This window comes from Pinus tabuliformis, chromosome 4_1 (assembly GCF_031772625.1).
Source record: "Pinus tabuliformis cultivar Carrire ecotype Pingquan chromosome 4_1, CPIR1, whole genome shotgun sequence".
Taxonomy (NCBI): domain Eukaryota; kingdom Viridiplantae; phylum Streptophyta; class Pinopsida; order Pinales; family Pinaceae; genus Pinus; species Pinus tabuliformis.
In genome coordinates, this window is record NC_142303.1 from 336,002,551 (window position 1) to 336,019,466 (window position 16,916).

Consider the following 16,916-nt stretch of genomic DNA (forward strand, 5'->3'; position numbering starts at 1 on the left):
TCTCAGATGAACAGTCGGTCGATTGTCCGAATGATTGACTGGGAAAACTATGCAATTTTATGAAGGAGATAGGGACGGGCACTTGGTGTCTGTCCGGCCTATCTGCGCAATTTCCTTAGTCAGTTGAATGGGATAGGTCAATGGCCTCTGTACAAATTTTGAGGGGAGTCAATCACGGGGTGACTGTCGGGTCTGACTGTCCAGGTGGCCAGAATGAGAGTTGATAGAGTTTCTTTGTTAGGCCCCTATACTACTAGTGTAACCCCTTATTGTTATTAGTACAACCCCCTTATTATATTGTTGTACCCATGTAGTCCCCATATTGTTACTATTGTGCCCCATAGAAGCCCACTATTGTTATTATTGTTCCCTTACATTATTATTATTATGTCGGCTCTGATTACATTATGACCCCTTAAACTCCTATAGATAGAAAGGAGGTATTTTCATTTGTATCATCCAAGAATTGTTCATTTATGTAATGTAAAGGAGGTTTCCCCCTCAAAGAGGCTGAATTCTAAGGCATTGATCTATCTTTTCTATCTTTTGTGAGTTGGTTTCCTAACATTTGGTATTAGAGCTTTGGATTCCAGTGTTTCAGTGCTCCAAACAGGTCATCGTGGCATTTACACTATAACTTTTTTTTCTGCAATGTTTCAGACACTACAAAAAAAAAACCCATTTGAGATGAAATTGCACTGAACCTCGAGTCCAAATTTAAGAGCATTTAGCGCAATATTTGAGGAGATATGATCTGAGGAAATCGGTTTTTTTGCAGACTCCTGAATTACATTCCAAACAGGTGACCTGGGGAAAATAGTCATAACTTTTGTTTTGAGCATGAGATTGAAATTTCGTAAGAAGTTTCAGAAAGATGAAGGATTGTAGTTTCCTGTGTATATTTTTTAGATCCTAAGGTCAAAACAATGAAACATGGCACTTCATACAAGTTCGCTCTTCTGAAAAGGTATATAATCAGGTCATCTTGGGGGATTGTGCATAACTCTTTCTTGGAGAATCTAAATTCGATCAAATTGGTGGCATTGGAAAGAGGACGCAGAGGGCTACTCCAGTTCGAAATTTCATAACTTAAAGATCCGAAAGTACAGAGTTACAGTCATTTCAAGATCAAGCTCCTAAAATCAATAAAAAGCGAGATGAGGAAGTTTGATGGCCAGGATCTAGTAAATTGGATACTTCGGATGGAGCAATATTTTGATCTACATGGTGTACCATTGTTACAAAAGGTATGTATTGCATCTTCATATTTAGAACCAGATCAATTTTTATGGTATAAAGGGCTTTTTTCTCGTAAACAACTTGTTACGTGGTCAATTTTCACGGAGGAAATGATAGCACATTATGAGGATACAAAGAGCAACACCTTCTTTAGAGCAACACCACAACAATTGGAAAGAGTAAAAGGGCTTTGATACATAGTGGAAAGTAAAATTATGGCAACAAGGAAGTCTACCCCTCACAACTATAATAATGGAAGTATTTTTTCTCCTAGCCTTCCACAACCTACAAGGGTTACACCACAACAATTGGAAGAGAAAAGAAAAAAAGGCTTTGTTACAATTGTGATAGCAAATGCACTAAAGGTCATAAGTGTGCTGAGAAGAAATTATTTTACATAGAGTATGAAGTGAAGGAAGAAAAGGATCAAGAAACATCAAAAGAAGAGAATATGTGCCAGGACCAAACCCCAGAGAAAGAAGAAATGAATCCGACCATATCTTGTAAAGCATTGGCAAGAATTACCACTCCTCAAACTCTCAAGATAGAAGGACATATCAAGAAGAAAAAGTTTCAAGAAGTGAAATGTCACATCGATAAAGAAGAAATGAATCCAACCATATCTTTTAATGCATTGGCCAAAATTACCACTCCTCAAACTATCAAGATAGAAGGACATATCAAGAAGAAAAATGTTGAAGAAGTGAAAGATCACATCGAGCATCAAGAAATGAATTTGACCATATCTTGTAAAGCATTGGAAGAAATTACCACTCCCCAAGCTCTCAAGATAGAAGGACATATCAGGAAGAAGGTTCAAATAGTGAAATATCAGGAAGAAAAGTATCAAGAAACATCAAAAGAAAAGGATACTCCCCAGGAACTAACCCCAGAGAAAGAAGAAATGAATCTGACCATATCTTGTAATGCATTCGTTAGAATTACCACTCCTCAAATAGTAAAGACAGAAGGACATATCAATAATAAAAAGGTAATAGTGTTGATTGATTCAGGTAGTACTCATAATTTTATTAATTGTAAGATAGCCAAGGACTTGAATTGCTTCCTAGATCCAACACCAGAGTGTCAAGTGACGGTTGTAAGTGGAGGAACCATAAATTGCTTTGGAAAGTGCTATAATATCCAGCCATCCATGGGAGAATATGTATTGAATAGCACAATGTTTTCTATTCCAATGGGTGGTGTTGATGTTGTACTAGGAGTCCAATGGCTACAATCCTTGGGTACAATATCTTTTAGTTTTCAAGAACTTTTTATGAAATTTTCTTTAGAAGGAAAGGAAGCTAAATTAAAGGGAATCACACTAAAACCAGGAAAGATAATCAACTATGAAGGAATGACATGTAGGTTTTAACACCGTACAAAAATTACCTGCATACGAATTCTAAAACACAGAAAATAAACAATGCGAGATCATAACACATAAAACACATATACACAGAGATTTTCCCCTCGATCCCAAAACCGAGACTACCAGCTTGATTTTTCATTATGTTCCTTTCAATGTTACAATACATATTTATACATGCCGAAGCATCCAATACCATGGACCAAAAACCATTGCGTTCAAAAAAAATGTGCGAAAATCATGCACAAAACCATAGGTGGGTCTGCCCAACCTAACATAGGGTCCAAAACCAAAATTTTCTAGGATGCTGCCCTGAACCCCATAAAGTGGGGTTACGGGTGCCCTTCAAACCCCCTGTTAACAACGTGGAAAAAATATAACACAACTCAACATTCTCCCACTTGTTGTTTTCTTTCCACAGGGGGCCACAAGAGAGCTTAGTCATTTTCCCAGCCCTGAAATGCCCATTGTCTCTCTACACCAAGAGAACTTCTCAAAGCTCACAGATTTTGTCAATGCATCTGCAGTATTCTTCAAAGTGTCCACCTTTACAAGCAACACCTTTTTGTCTTCTATCATATCCCTCACAAAGTGATACTGAACATCAATGTGCTTTTTCTTTGATTGATATGCAGGGTTCTTTGCCAAGAAAATTGCACTTTGGTTGTCACAGTCTATCCTTATAGCTTCCTGTACTAACCCCATATTTGAACACAATCTCCGTAATCAAACTGCTTCCTTGCTTGCATGAGTGGCTGCCATGTATTCTGCCTCTGTAGTTGATAGTGCCACTACAGATTGTTTCTTACTCATCCAACTGACTCCACCTCCAAATAGGTTAAACACATACCCACTTGTAGATCTTCTCTAATCCAGATCTCCAGCCCTATCTGCATCAACAAAGCCATGAATATCCAACACTCTGTCCAATCCTGGTCTTCCTTGGTAGCATAGACCATAATCACTAGTGCCACACAAATACCTGAAAACCCGGTTCACTGCTGTCCAATGCTCCTTTTCTGGTTTTGACATAAACCTGCTCAATCTCTGTGTATATGTGTTTTATGTATTATGATCTTGCATTGTTTATTTTCTGTATTTTAGAATTCTTATGCAGGTAATTTCTGTACGGGGTTAAAACCTACATTTGGTGTCGAAGCTGTTTTGGCTTCAAGGGGACGCCTTTGTTGCTGAGGGGTTTAGCTCGAGCCTATGGTAAACCCTGTTCAGTGGGAGATCTATGAGATCGATTCTGGTGGTGAAAGAGGATGGCGAGCAGTGGAAAGATAGAGATCGAGAAATTTAATGGTCAGAGTTTTGAGTTGTGGAAACTCAAGATGGAGGATCTGTTGTGGATAAAGACCAGTGGATCACCGTAGATCTGGGTACTAAACCAACGGGAGTGTCCGATGAAGAATGGAAGAAGTTGGATCGGAAGGCAAAGAGCATAATACGATTGTGTGTCTCAAATTCAGTATTGCTGAATGTATTAGGGGAAGCTACGGCGAAGGATTTGTGGGAGAAGTTAGGGACTTTGTACCAATCTAAGTCTCTTGTGAATAAACTGTTCCTGTGGAAAAGGCTGTATAACCTGAGGATGAAAGATGGAGACTCGGTGACAGAGCATCTAAATGCATTTAATACTGTGGTAAGTCAGTTAGCGTCTGTTGATATTAAAATTTCAGATGAAGATAAGTGCATCAGTTTGTTGTGTTTTCTACCAGATTCGTGGGATAGTCTGGTTATTGCAATTGGTAGCAATGCAACTGCCTTGCATTTTGATGAAATAGTCTCATCCTTGCTGACGGAGGAGATGAGACGGAAAAATATGGAGAGCCAAAATGGTGATGCCTTGTTTGTATGAGGGCAGACCTAGAATAGAAACAAAAATAAGTCATTGAGTGGGAGATCTAAATCTCCAGGAAAACCTGTAAAGGTGGTGTGCTGGAAATGTGGAAAGGAAGGGCACTACAAAAGGGACTATAAATCTAAAGCTCCTGACAAAGGAAAGGGATCTGATGAAGCTTCTTTTGTAGAGATGAAAACCACCTTAGATGAAGGTGGGGATGTGTACTTGGCTTCTTCAAGTACACATGTAGATCATGAGGCACGGTTGATTGACTTGGGTGCATCCTTTCACTTCACTCGCCATAGAGAGTGGTTCTGTGAGTATGAGAAATATGATGGTGGTGATGTCTTCTTGGGGGATGACAAGAAGGCTAGAATCATTGGTCGTGGAAAAGCAAAGTTGAAGTTGCAAGGTGGAAGGAATAGAATGCTTCCAAGTGTTCTACATATTCCTGCATTATCCAGAAATCTGATTTCTATTAGCAAGTTGGATGATGCAAGTGTAAAAACAGTGTTCAAGAAGGATACCTGCAAGATGGTTAAGGGTGCACTGGTATTGATGTGAGGAGTTCGGATTGGAACTCTGTACAAGTTGCAAGGTAGCACTGTTATTGATAGGTGCAATAGTTCTGTGGTTCCTGAAAATGGAGTAGAAAATCTAGTGGTCTCTAGAGAGAAGACCATGTTGTGGCATCAAAGGCTTGGACATATTGGAGAAAAGGGCCTTCGGATACTTCATGGTAAAGGTATGGTAGAAAGTATGAGTAATAGCTCTCTGGATTTTGATTTCTGTGAAAATTGTGTATATGGGAAGCAGAATCGAGTGAGTTTCCCCTCTGGTAGTAAGAGGGTGAAATAGATATTAGAACTTGTGCACAGTGATGTGTTTGAACTTGTGAAGGTTCCATCACTGGGTACGTCTGTGTACTATGTATCATTTATAGATGACTTCTCAAGGAATATATGGATATATTTTCTTAAGAAGAAATCTAAAGTCTTTGATAGGTTTAAATAATTTAAGGCTTTGGTGGAAAACCAGACAGAGAAGAAGATAAAGGTGCTGAGGACAGATAACGGTGGAGAGTTTTGTAGTAAGGAATTTGAAAAATTCTGTAAGAAGTGTGGTATAGCATGACAAAAGACTACTCCATATACACCTCAGCAAAATGGAGTTGTAGAAAGAATGGATAAGACGTTAATAGAAAAGGCAAGAAGCATGCTTAGTGGTTCCGGGTTAGGACAGGAATTCTGGGCAGAGGTAGTGATACTGCATGTTACCTGGTCAACAGGTCACCTTCATCAGCGTTGGAGGATAAGACTCCACAAGAGGTATGGACTGGTAAGAAACCCTCTCTTTCGCATCTGAGGGTATTTGGATGTGATTCATATGTACATGTTCCAAAGGAGAAATGAACCAAGTTGGATAGTAAATCTGAAAAGTGCATCTTTATTGGGTATAAGGATGGTTTAAAGGGTTATAAGCTTTGGAACCCAGTCACATGAAAGGTTGTGTACAACCAAGATGTGGTGTTCAGAGAGGTGAAAGATGTTATTAAACATGAAATCCAACCAAAGGAACCGGAGAAGATAGAGTTTTAGCTAAAGGAGGAAGAATTAGACTCTACAGTAGAGGAGGAATCAGAAGATGAAGAGCCACAAACTCCAGCTTTGAGAAGATCAGTTCGAGAAAGAAGGCAGCCTGAAAGATATAGTCCATCTGATTTCTGTTCAAATTTTGCATATTTATTACTGACGATGATCCCAAAACTGTGAAAGAAGCAGTAGATTCAGAGGATGGAAAACTTTGGAAAGAGGCCATGGTTGATGAAATGGCATCTTTGCACAAAAATGAGGCTTGGGGTCTGGTGGAGTTGCCGGCTAGAAGGAAACCCATTGGTAGCAAATGGGTGTTCAAAAAGAAGACAAATGCAGAAGGAAAAGTGGAGAAATACAAAGCTCGGTTGGTAGCAAAAGGTTATTTCCAGGTGTTGGGAATTGATTTTGGTGATATTTTTTCTCCTATTGCCAAGGTAACTTCTATTAGATTACTTTTATCTATTGCTTCTGCTTTTGATTTTGAGGTAGAACAGATGGATGTGAATATAGCATTTCTTCACGGGGATCTGGAAGAGGAAATCTACATGAAGCAACCTAAATGCTTTGCAGTGAAGGGTAAGAAAGAATTGGTATGCAAGGTAAAGAAGTCTCTGTATGGGTTAAAACAGTCACCAAGGATGTGGTATCAGAAATTTGATACATTTATATGGGGACTTGGCTTCACCAAAAGCAAAGCAGATCATTGCGTGTATTTTAAATTAATTGGTGACCATGTTATTTATCTGGTCTTGTATGTGGATGATATGTTGTTGGTTGGAAATGACAAAGAAATTATCCAGGATTTGAAGACCCAATTGTCCTCCAAATTCGACATGAAAGATCTTGGTGCTACAATCTATATTTTGGGCATGGAAATTAAAAGAGATTGGGCAAAGAGGAAGCTCCGGTTAAACCAGAGGAAGTATGTTGAGACAATACTGCAGAAGTTTAATATGCAAGATAGTAAACCGGTGAAGGTTCCTATTCCTATAGGTGTGAGGTTATCTGCTGAACAATGTCCCAAGACACAAGAAGAGGAAGAGGACATGTCCCGTATTCCATATGCAAGTGCAGTTGGTAGCCTGATGTATGCAATGGTTTGTACTAGACTAGACATTTCACATGCAGTGGGAGTATGGAGCAGGTTTATGTCAAAACCAGGAAAGGAGCATTGGACAGCAGTGAAGCGGGTTTTCAGGTATTTGCGTGGCACTAGTGATTATGGTCTGTGCTACCAAGGAAGACCAGGATTGGACAAAGTGTTGGATATTCATGGCTTTGTTGATGAAGGCTGGGCTAGAGATCTGGATCAGAGAAGATCTACAAGTGGGTATGTGTTTAACCTATTTGGAGGTGCAGTCAGTTGGATGAGTAAGAAGCAATCTGTAGTGGCACTATCAACTATAGAGTCAAAATACATGGTAGCCACTCATGCAAGCAAGGAAGCAGTTTGGTTGCAGAGATTGTGTTCAAGTATGGGGTTAGTACAGGAAGCTATAAGGATAGACTGTGACAGCCAAAGTGCAATTTTCTTGGCAAAGAACCCTACATATCATTCAAAGACAAAGCACATTGATGTTCAATATCACTTTGTGAGGGATATGATAGAAGACAAAAAGGTGTTTCTTGTAAAGGTGGACACTTTGAAGAATACTGCAGATGCATTGACAAAATCTGTGAACTCTAAGAAGTTCTCTTGGTGTAGAGAGACAATGGGCATTTCAGCGCTGGGAAAATGACTAAGCTCTCTTGTGGCCCCCTGTGGAAAGAAAACAACAAGTGGAAGAATGTTGGGTTGTGTTATAGTCTTTCCACATAGTTAATAGGGGGTTTGAAGGGCACCCATAACCCCACTTTATGGGGTCTGGGGACGTGATGGTTTTCGGTCCATGGTATTGAATGTGATGGTTTTTGGTCCATGATATTGGACGTGATGGTTTTTGGTCCATGGTATTGGATGCTTCAACATGTATACATATGTATTGTAACATTGAAAGGAACATAATGAAAAATCACGCTAGTAGTCCCAGTTTTGGGATCCAAGGGAAAATCTCTGTGTATATGCGTTTTATGTGTTATGATCTCACATTGTTTATTTTCTGTGTTTTAGAATTTGTAGGCAGGTAATTTCTATACGGGATTAAAACCTACATGACATAGCTTATAAAGAAAGAACAACAAGGTGGAATTGCACAATTATATTTGCTAACTGTTCACACATCGAAATCATGTATTTCTCTAGATCTCCAAAAAGTCTTAGACAATCATTCCAAGGTATTTGAGACTCCCAAAGGTCTCCCACATATTCGTGATCATGATCATGCTATTCATTTTATTCCAGGATGTGTTCCTCTAAACATCAAGCCTTATAGATATCCATATGCTCAAAGGAGTGAAATTGAACATATGGTTGCAGAAATGGTAGAGGTTGGTACAATTATCCAACCAAATTTGATAAACAAAGGAAGGTATGAATGGAAGAATGGTGAAGCAGGGAGGGAACTCATTAAAAAGTTGCCGAATATCACAGTTCCAACAATATTTCCAGAACTTGACAAGGAAGGAAAAATCATATTGGAACTTGGAGCAGTCACAGAAACAAGAACCTGACAGCTATGGAATCGATCAATTTCAGAGTATCTCATTAAGTGGAAGAACTTACCCACTGAAGATTCCACATGGGAGGACAAGAATTTTATACAGAAGCATCAAGAACTACTCAAGCGTTGAGGACAACACTTTTTGAAGGAGAGGGGCATGTTAGGCCCCTATACTACCAGTGTAACCCCTTATTGTTATTAGTACAAGCCCCTTATTATATTGTTGTACCCATGTAGTCCCCATATTGTTACTATTGTGCCCCATAGAAGCCCACTATTGTTATTATTGTGCCCTTACATTATTACTGTTATGTCGACTCTGATTACATTATGACCCCTTAGACTCCTATATATAGAAAGGAGGTACTTTCATTTGTATCATCCAAGAATTGTTCATTTATGTAATGTAAAGGAGGTTTCCCCCTCGAAGAGGCTGAATTCTAAGGCATTGATATATCCTTTCTATATTTTGTGAGTTGGTTTCATAACATTCTTGTGGGCAGCGCAGCTTGAAAGGACAAGCTTGGTGCTTCTGCATTGTTCTGGTTGACATTTGATCAAGTCGAAAGTAGGGTGATGGTTTGGCCATCAATGAGAAGTCTGGTCGCAAGAGTCATTGATAGATGGAGACAAAAAATCTGAGTCAACATTGACTATTTGTAAGGTGTTGCTTAGATGGGAGGAAAATTTATGGAAATTTTGGGAGGGACAGTCCGAGTTTCAGGAGGGCAAGGTAGACATGATCTGCGCATTTTTTAGAATGAATAGTTAGCAGGGGTTGGACAGTCATATTTGCGTAGTTTTCTAGAGGAACGGGCCGAGATACATGAAGGGTTAGCAGGCAGGATTGCACAATTTTTCTGGGGAACTGCCCGAGAGACTGGCAACCAGAACTACTCAATTCCCAGAGGGAACTACCAATTGGCTGTTGGGGTCACTGACAACTGTGCAATTCCCAGAGGGAACTGCCAGTTGGCTGCTTGAGTCACTGGCAGCTAGAACAATGCAATTTCCAGAGGGAACTGCCAGTTGGCTGTTGGGGTCGCTGGAAGCCATAACTACACCATTCCAAGAGGGAACTGGCAGTTGGTTTCTCAGTCACTGTCAACAGAAACTGCATAATTGGTGGAGGGAACAGGCAGTCTGATGCTAGGAGTTGCTAGCTGGGAAAACTACACTGAGGCTAGGAGGCTAGCCTGCTGATCATCTTTGCATAATTTCTGAGCTGAGTTGACTGATGGGCAGCAGAAGGCATGCTCATGAGCACTGCACAATTTTTGCAATGAACAGTCGGTCAACTGTCTGGATGATTGACTGGGAAAGATGCGCAATTTTCTGAAGGAGATAGGCACAAGCACTTGGTTTCTATCCGGCATGTTTGTACAATTTCCTCAGTCAGTTGAATGGGCTAGGTCAATGACCTCTTTGCAAATTTAGAGGGGAGTCAGTCCCGAGGTGATTTTCAGGTCTAACTGTCCGGGTGGCTAGCATGAGAGTTGATAGAGTTTCTTGCGAGAAACGCAACTTGAAAGGACAAGCTTGGTGCTTCTGCGTTGTTCTGGTTGACAGTCGATTGAGTCGAAAGTAGGGTAATGGTTCGGCTGTCAGTGAGGAGTCTGGTTGTCATAACTTTAGCAAAAATGACTAAGTGTGTCAACAATCGAAAGATGCATAGGTGATCATACAAACACACACTTGCATGACTTGACAACCAAACGACCAAACCATCCAGATACACATGTTCAACATGACTGACTGACGGTGCAAGCGACAAGTGTGACACTTGTGATTGATAATTCATGATTGAGATGATGCTTGCGTGATAGTGAATGTGACTCCATGTGTGAGTGCGGCATATGCTTTTATAGCGAACACAACAAGTACACACGAAGCAAAGACTTTGAGCACAGCTAGAACATGGTCGCAAGCATGAGTTAGACACCAAGATGCAGAAAATTGAATGAAATGAACAAGAACTCACATGAGCTCAATGAATGAACCTAAGTGAGTGCAGTCATCAAGTGAAACTCTCCAGGGGGGCTCCGAAATTGGGTGTAGGCCAAAATTTTGGAGGGTGGTAGTAGCCGCTACAACACTTGGTGACGCATTGGTAGAGATCCAACTACTCTATTTCGATTCATTTCTAGCACAGGGCCTTGGTCTTTTGGGGAGTATTGAATTGTTATGTAGGTTACTTCAGCTTCCTCAATTACCCAATGGACATACATGGCTTACCCTTTTGCTAACTCAATCAAACACAATCAAAAGTTCAGCTTGATCACATTGTTTCAAATCCAAGAAGGGTAGTTTAGCTTGCGAGTTGAAAATTTTGAAAGTATAAGTTTTCATCTCTGGTGTTGCTCCACTGCTAGTAGGCCTGGACAGTACCCCTACAGAGTCACGTAGGAACACACACATTGATACACTAACAACGAGCCTGGTCAGTACCCCGGTGGAGTTGTATGCTTCACCTCTCTGCGCAAGAAGCCTTTCTCTTTTTTCGCCTTTGTATTTTTCAAGAGGACTGTGCATAGGCACTTATTTATTTTTGGGGCAAAAGAGAGATCCTAACTTATTGAGAGCAGAAGAGGTTGTTCCTTCAGAGAAGCATGTAAGACCTCTGACATAGGTTTGCTTGTTTAGATTTTCCCCTTCTCCGTTTCTACTAGTTGGATGAGTTTGAACACACAGAGCATAAAACTAAGTACAGGCATGGGGCTTCCCAGTGTGGACACAGGTTCATGGTTGGGCCAAAAATTCCCTTGCAGAAGGTTCATATTTTCCATCAAGACTTCATTAGTTGAAGGTTGTAACCAAGCATAGAGAAGACGAACACAAGATTGGCTAAGTATTGCAGTGTCACAAGTCTCTTCCTATCTCAAACACACACTCTATTCAAAAGGTAGAACTTAGTAGTTGACAGCACATATTTTCAGCAAATAAACAAATAAATAAATAAATAAAAATAGTAATATATCAAGCAAACAAAACGAGCTTAAACAATAATAGCAAGAAAAACAAACAAAGCAAAGCAGAAGTAAAATTAAAAGTGAAAGCAAAGCGAGTAAGAAAAGATACAAGCAAGCAAACAAACAAACATGCAAAGCAAGAAAGCAAACAAGAATGCAACACACAAACTGAAAGCAAACACTACTCCTACTCCTAAGCTAACGGTGCATGGGCTCGATCACATGAAGCGATATTTCAAATGCAGCCACCGACAGATTAGTTGACCCATGTTGGTAAAGGATTGGTCCGCGAGCAACCCAGTTGTGCGAACCAGCATGCAAGAAAGATATAACAATGAAGACAGCCACACTTCGTGTGTCAAAGTGCCCACAGGACATAAGTGAGTGCAAGTGCATGAAAGGAAGTCTATGGACTTGTCACGGTGTTGTGTGATGCTACATGCAACTTTGAAGCATAAGCACACTCTTGATTGTGACATGCAAGCAAATGAAAGAAGCAAAGATAACTTGCGTCACGAATGAGTGCTTGCAATGTAAGATTCTTCCAATTCATGAGCAATGGGATCGTGCAGTTTGAGTGGAGGAAGTGTGATCTGTGTGTGAGATGGATCTTCAATGCATACAGATGAGTGATGAGGAGCCTTGGGTGATTGAACAATTTCTTGATCATAAGTGAAACCAACCTCAGGACAGCGAGGGCTTGACATAACCATCAGCTCGGGCTAAAGTGCCTCGATAGTCTATGGGGTTTAAACTTCGTTGACATATGGATATTCGTAGACCAGTGGCTTAAACGGATTAAAAACTAGTGAATCAACATCATGATCAGATGACGAGCTGAAGAGATCACGACAACCAAGATCAAAAAATTTAGGATGTTGGTCGATAGCCTCATGGTTTGATGAATCACACAAAGGGGTAGACGGGAAGGAAGGATGTTCACCCTCTGCATTTCCAAAAAGAGCATATGAAATATCAAGTGGATTTTCAATGAATGACTTATCCTCTCCACTGTCGAATGATGGACTAACATCCGATGAGTCTTTCAGGTCATCAACAATGGGCGCATCTGTGGATGAAGACAAACATGCAAAATCATGGATGACAGGTTCACCAAAGAGGTTAGGAAAAAATGGAGGAGGCTCGAATGGAAGGGAGTCATCCTTCATAGAGTGTTGATGCTCAAGCTCCCATTCATACTCTTCATGAATGACAACACATGTTGGTTGTGCAACACCAACTCCATCAGTGGGTTGTTCCTCGTTCACAACAAGTGAAGAGTTTGGAATGGATGAGCACAAGAAAACATCATCCAGAGGAACACCTGAGTGCAAAGAGAGAGGTCGTAGAAAATACAACATATGAGAACTCAAAGCACTCACAACCAAATTTGCACAAAATTTGAGTGAAGTAATGATGGGAGAGTGTGAAACATGAACCAGTGTGTGAGCATGATCTTCAACATCGATGGGAAGTGTTGGAGCTGTTGAATAAGATGAAGGAGGACACTCAGTTGAGATGGTGTCCACATCCACATGAGATTGCGCAACTCCATCAATGAAGAATGTTGAGTGAGGCTTGTTTCAAGCTTTCTCTTAGGACGGGCAGATTTCTTAAGCCATTACTCAAATCGGTCCCAAAGATAAGAAAATTTCATTTGGCTCCTCGAAGCTTGAAACTGCAAGTCACGGAGGTGCTGCCAAAAATAAATAACTGATTCATGAGAAGCCCTCCGTTGTTGTAACAGTTTTTGGTCAAGATGGTCTGGATCAAAATGATAGAACATGTCTTTAATGAGATCAGAAAAGTGCTCAAATGAGTGCACGATGTCAGCCGGTAGGATGAGCACACAATGAAATGTAAATTTGCGAAGTGTGCATGCAACCATTAGACCAGCCTGTTCATCAGAAAACTCATCTTCCTCATGAATCATGGAAAGAAAGTTATGTAAGTGCTCAGTCTAGGCCATTTCACCTTCACCATCATATGTGTTAGTGGACAAGAGATTGAAAAGCTTCCCCGTGATGGAGACATATTCACGATTCGAAAAACACCGTGGGGGAAGAAGAGTGCAAGACTCCATGAAAGATATGCAAAGGTTAAAAACTAGATGAGAGGACACAACTTGTCATCAGGCCCTCCTTCTAGCGCTAGAAATTTTAACGGTGCTGGACCTGCCAACATTCATGGGATCACCCCGGTATGAAGTCCAAACTAGACCTCACACCATTTGGTGTGGGAGTCCCATCCGATATGATGGCGCGGTTTCCATTATCTTAAGGATTTGCCTCAAATCTTGCTTGTCAACACAAGAGAGTGGTTCGCTTTGTCTTCGATAAGTGACGTTCGCGTGCCTGGTGAGTGTAAGTGTACTTGTTTTAATGGTTCTTTCACTGTGAGGGGAAGAAGGTGAAGGTGAGTTCCAGGTTGAAAGGGATCAATCCCAACTTGGCTAGGAACACACAACACAAAGGACATACACAGCTTCTGGTAGAGCAATCCACTCGGATGCAACAGTCACAACATTAAAGGTAAGATAACACGTACATCACTCATAGATTAGTCCCAACAAGTGCAAATGTTGTTATAGCAAGGTTCATGTGAAAGGTTTGTCTGATGTCCGGTAGAGTAGTCGACACGGACAAGACAGAATTAGCAGCATACACAACACATTTCCATTAATAGATTATGCATTACAACAAATGAATTAGTTCATATGTAGAACACAGGTTAAAGCAACATGCATTACAAGTGTTAAAGATCAATCTTACAACAAATACAATACATGTGTGAAAACATGTTGGCTTGTTGATAGGTTTTTGAATTAAGCGAAAGTTACAAGACACATCGTTACACCATACATCACTAACCCCGTCAGTGGGGCTTTGGAGCCACTACTTTTCAAAGAAAAAAATTACAGGCTCTCTTGGCTATGTGGGAGGAGCTGAGTTGAAAAAGTCCTTTCATGTTTAAATGAGGGGGGTATTTATAGCCAAGGGTGAAACTGACCCTTGTGCCTGTTCAACCTCATGACCATTCGACTTCCATGACTTTTCGACTTACATGACTCTATGTTCAACAAGTGGGTCTCTTAGACTTCCACGTTACATCACATTGATTGACAGCAATCCCATAGTGGAGATGTGGGCAACATGACTCATGACTTGACTCGACATGACTTGACATGACAATGATGGCGCATTCATGCTATCGTTGAAGTGCATGTCGAGCTACAGTGTTGCTGAGTAATCTAGGTTGTCATTGATGTCAATATAGAAGTGTTTGTGATGGAAAATTCTTTGATACATGATTTCCCATTGATGCCCATTGATCATAATGTTGTTAGTGATGAAAGTTTGATATATGATAATATGATGAAATGGAGGACCCAAGTGGATTGAACAGCAGGAGGTCAATTGAACAACAAATGACACGTCAATTGAATAGTATTTGAATAATAATTGAACAGCAATTGAACAACAATTGAATAGCAACTGAAAAACAATTGAATAACAACTGAACAACAATTGGACAACAATTGGACAACAATTGAACAACAATTGAACATCAATTGAACAACAATTGAACAACAATTAAACAACAATTGAACAAAAAATGACGCAGGAAGTCAATTGATCAACTATTGAACAACAAATGACACAATAGATCCAGTAAAGCAACAAGAGCAACAATTATCGAAAGAGCAGAGGTAGGAAAGTACGAACTCCTTGATCATGGCTAAAGTCCCGCACTCAATCCTAGCCATTGATCTCATAGTCAACCCTTATATCACGGTCAACTACAGGGGTTAAGGCCATTTTTAATCCATGTGCCATTCAAAGTCCCCCAAACCATCGATTGTGATAAGACTGTGGATCCAACAGATTTATTAGCAATTGTTTATTGAAATATCACATCCACTGCATCACGAGTCTTGAAGCCTTGTTGTTACACTGAAATCCTACGATTGTGATATGTAATATGAAGGAAGTAATAAACCATGGGAACCCTTTCGACAGTATATAATATCGGCAGAAATCATATTAGCAGTTCTATTCTATGCCACCACCCAAAACCTCCAATTGTGATATGTAATACGAACCTGATAGTTCCATTACATATTCCTTAATATGATATCGCGTCCGCCACATTACAAGTCTCTTTAAAGACTTGTCATGTTGAAACCCCCAATTGCGATATGTAACACGGACCCGATATCCCCCCTCTCAGTATTTCCAACAGTTGGTATCAGAGCCAGTACCTTCACTCTAAGCCTAACAGCTTGAAGGTCGATCATTAGAACACAAATGGCGAAGCCAATGAAAAAAGTCTCCAATCCTCCTAAAGATGTGTCTCCCTTTACCATTGAAATAGAAGACAATCAATTTGTGGAGGCTCCATGGTTCAATGGAAACTTTGATACATGGGAGGCAAGAATGAGGAATTTCTTAAAGACTCAAGGCATTGAAGTATGGGAATCAATAATTATTAATAACATGATGAATAGAGAATCCAAGGAGTACAATGCAAAAGAAATGAAGGCAATCTTGAATGGGCTACCACATTCTATAAAGAACAATTTAGGAAAATGTTGGTCAGCAAAGGGTATATGGGACAAACTTCATGACCTTCACTCAAAAGGAGCATTGACCATGACCACTAGTCAAGAAGATGATGGAAAACAAGAAGAAAATCCAGAGCCCGTTAAGGAAGCTGAAGATAAGATTGATGACATCAAGGCTAAAGAAGACATAGAAAATGAAGAGAATTAAAAAGACTTTGTACAAGATCTCCTCACTAAACTTATGGCTGCCATGGAAGAGATTATCAATTTGAAAATAGGAAAGCAAGGAACTTAATAAGAAAGGACTAGCTGGTGACCAAGAACAAACAAAGAAGAAAGCTAACCTTGTCAAGCTTCAAGTATAAGAAAGGGATGAAGAGCTTTCCAAGCTTAAGAAGGAATTTCATCAAAGCAAAAGAAAACATCATGAAGAAGTCATATCCATGACAAATCAATTGGATAAAGCAAAGAAACAAGAAGATACCTTGTCAATTCAACTTGAACAAAGGCACAAGAGCTTGAACAAACTTGAAGAAGAGATTGGTCAGTACAAGGTAGAGGTCTCCTCTCTCAAATCTCAACTACAAGAAGCAAGAGAGTTAGAACAAGGAGCTGAGAAGACAATGGAAGCATTGGAAATCATAGAAGGACAGGTTCATGAAGAAGAAAAGGAGAGAAACACCATGATATGTCAACTAGAAGCAAAGGATGGAGAAATCTTCAAATTAAAA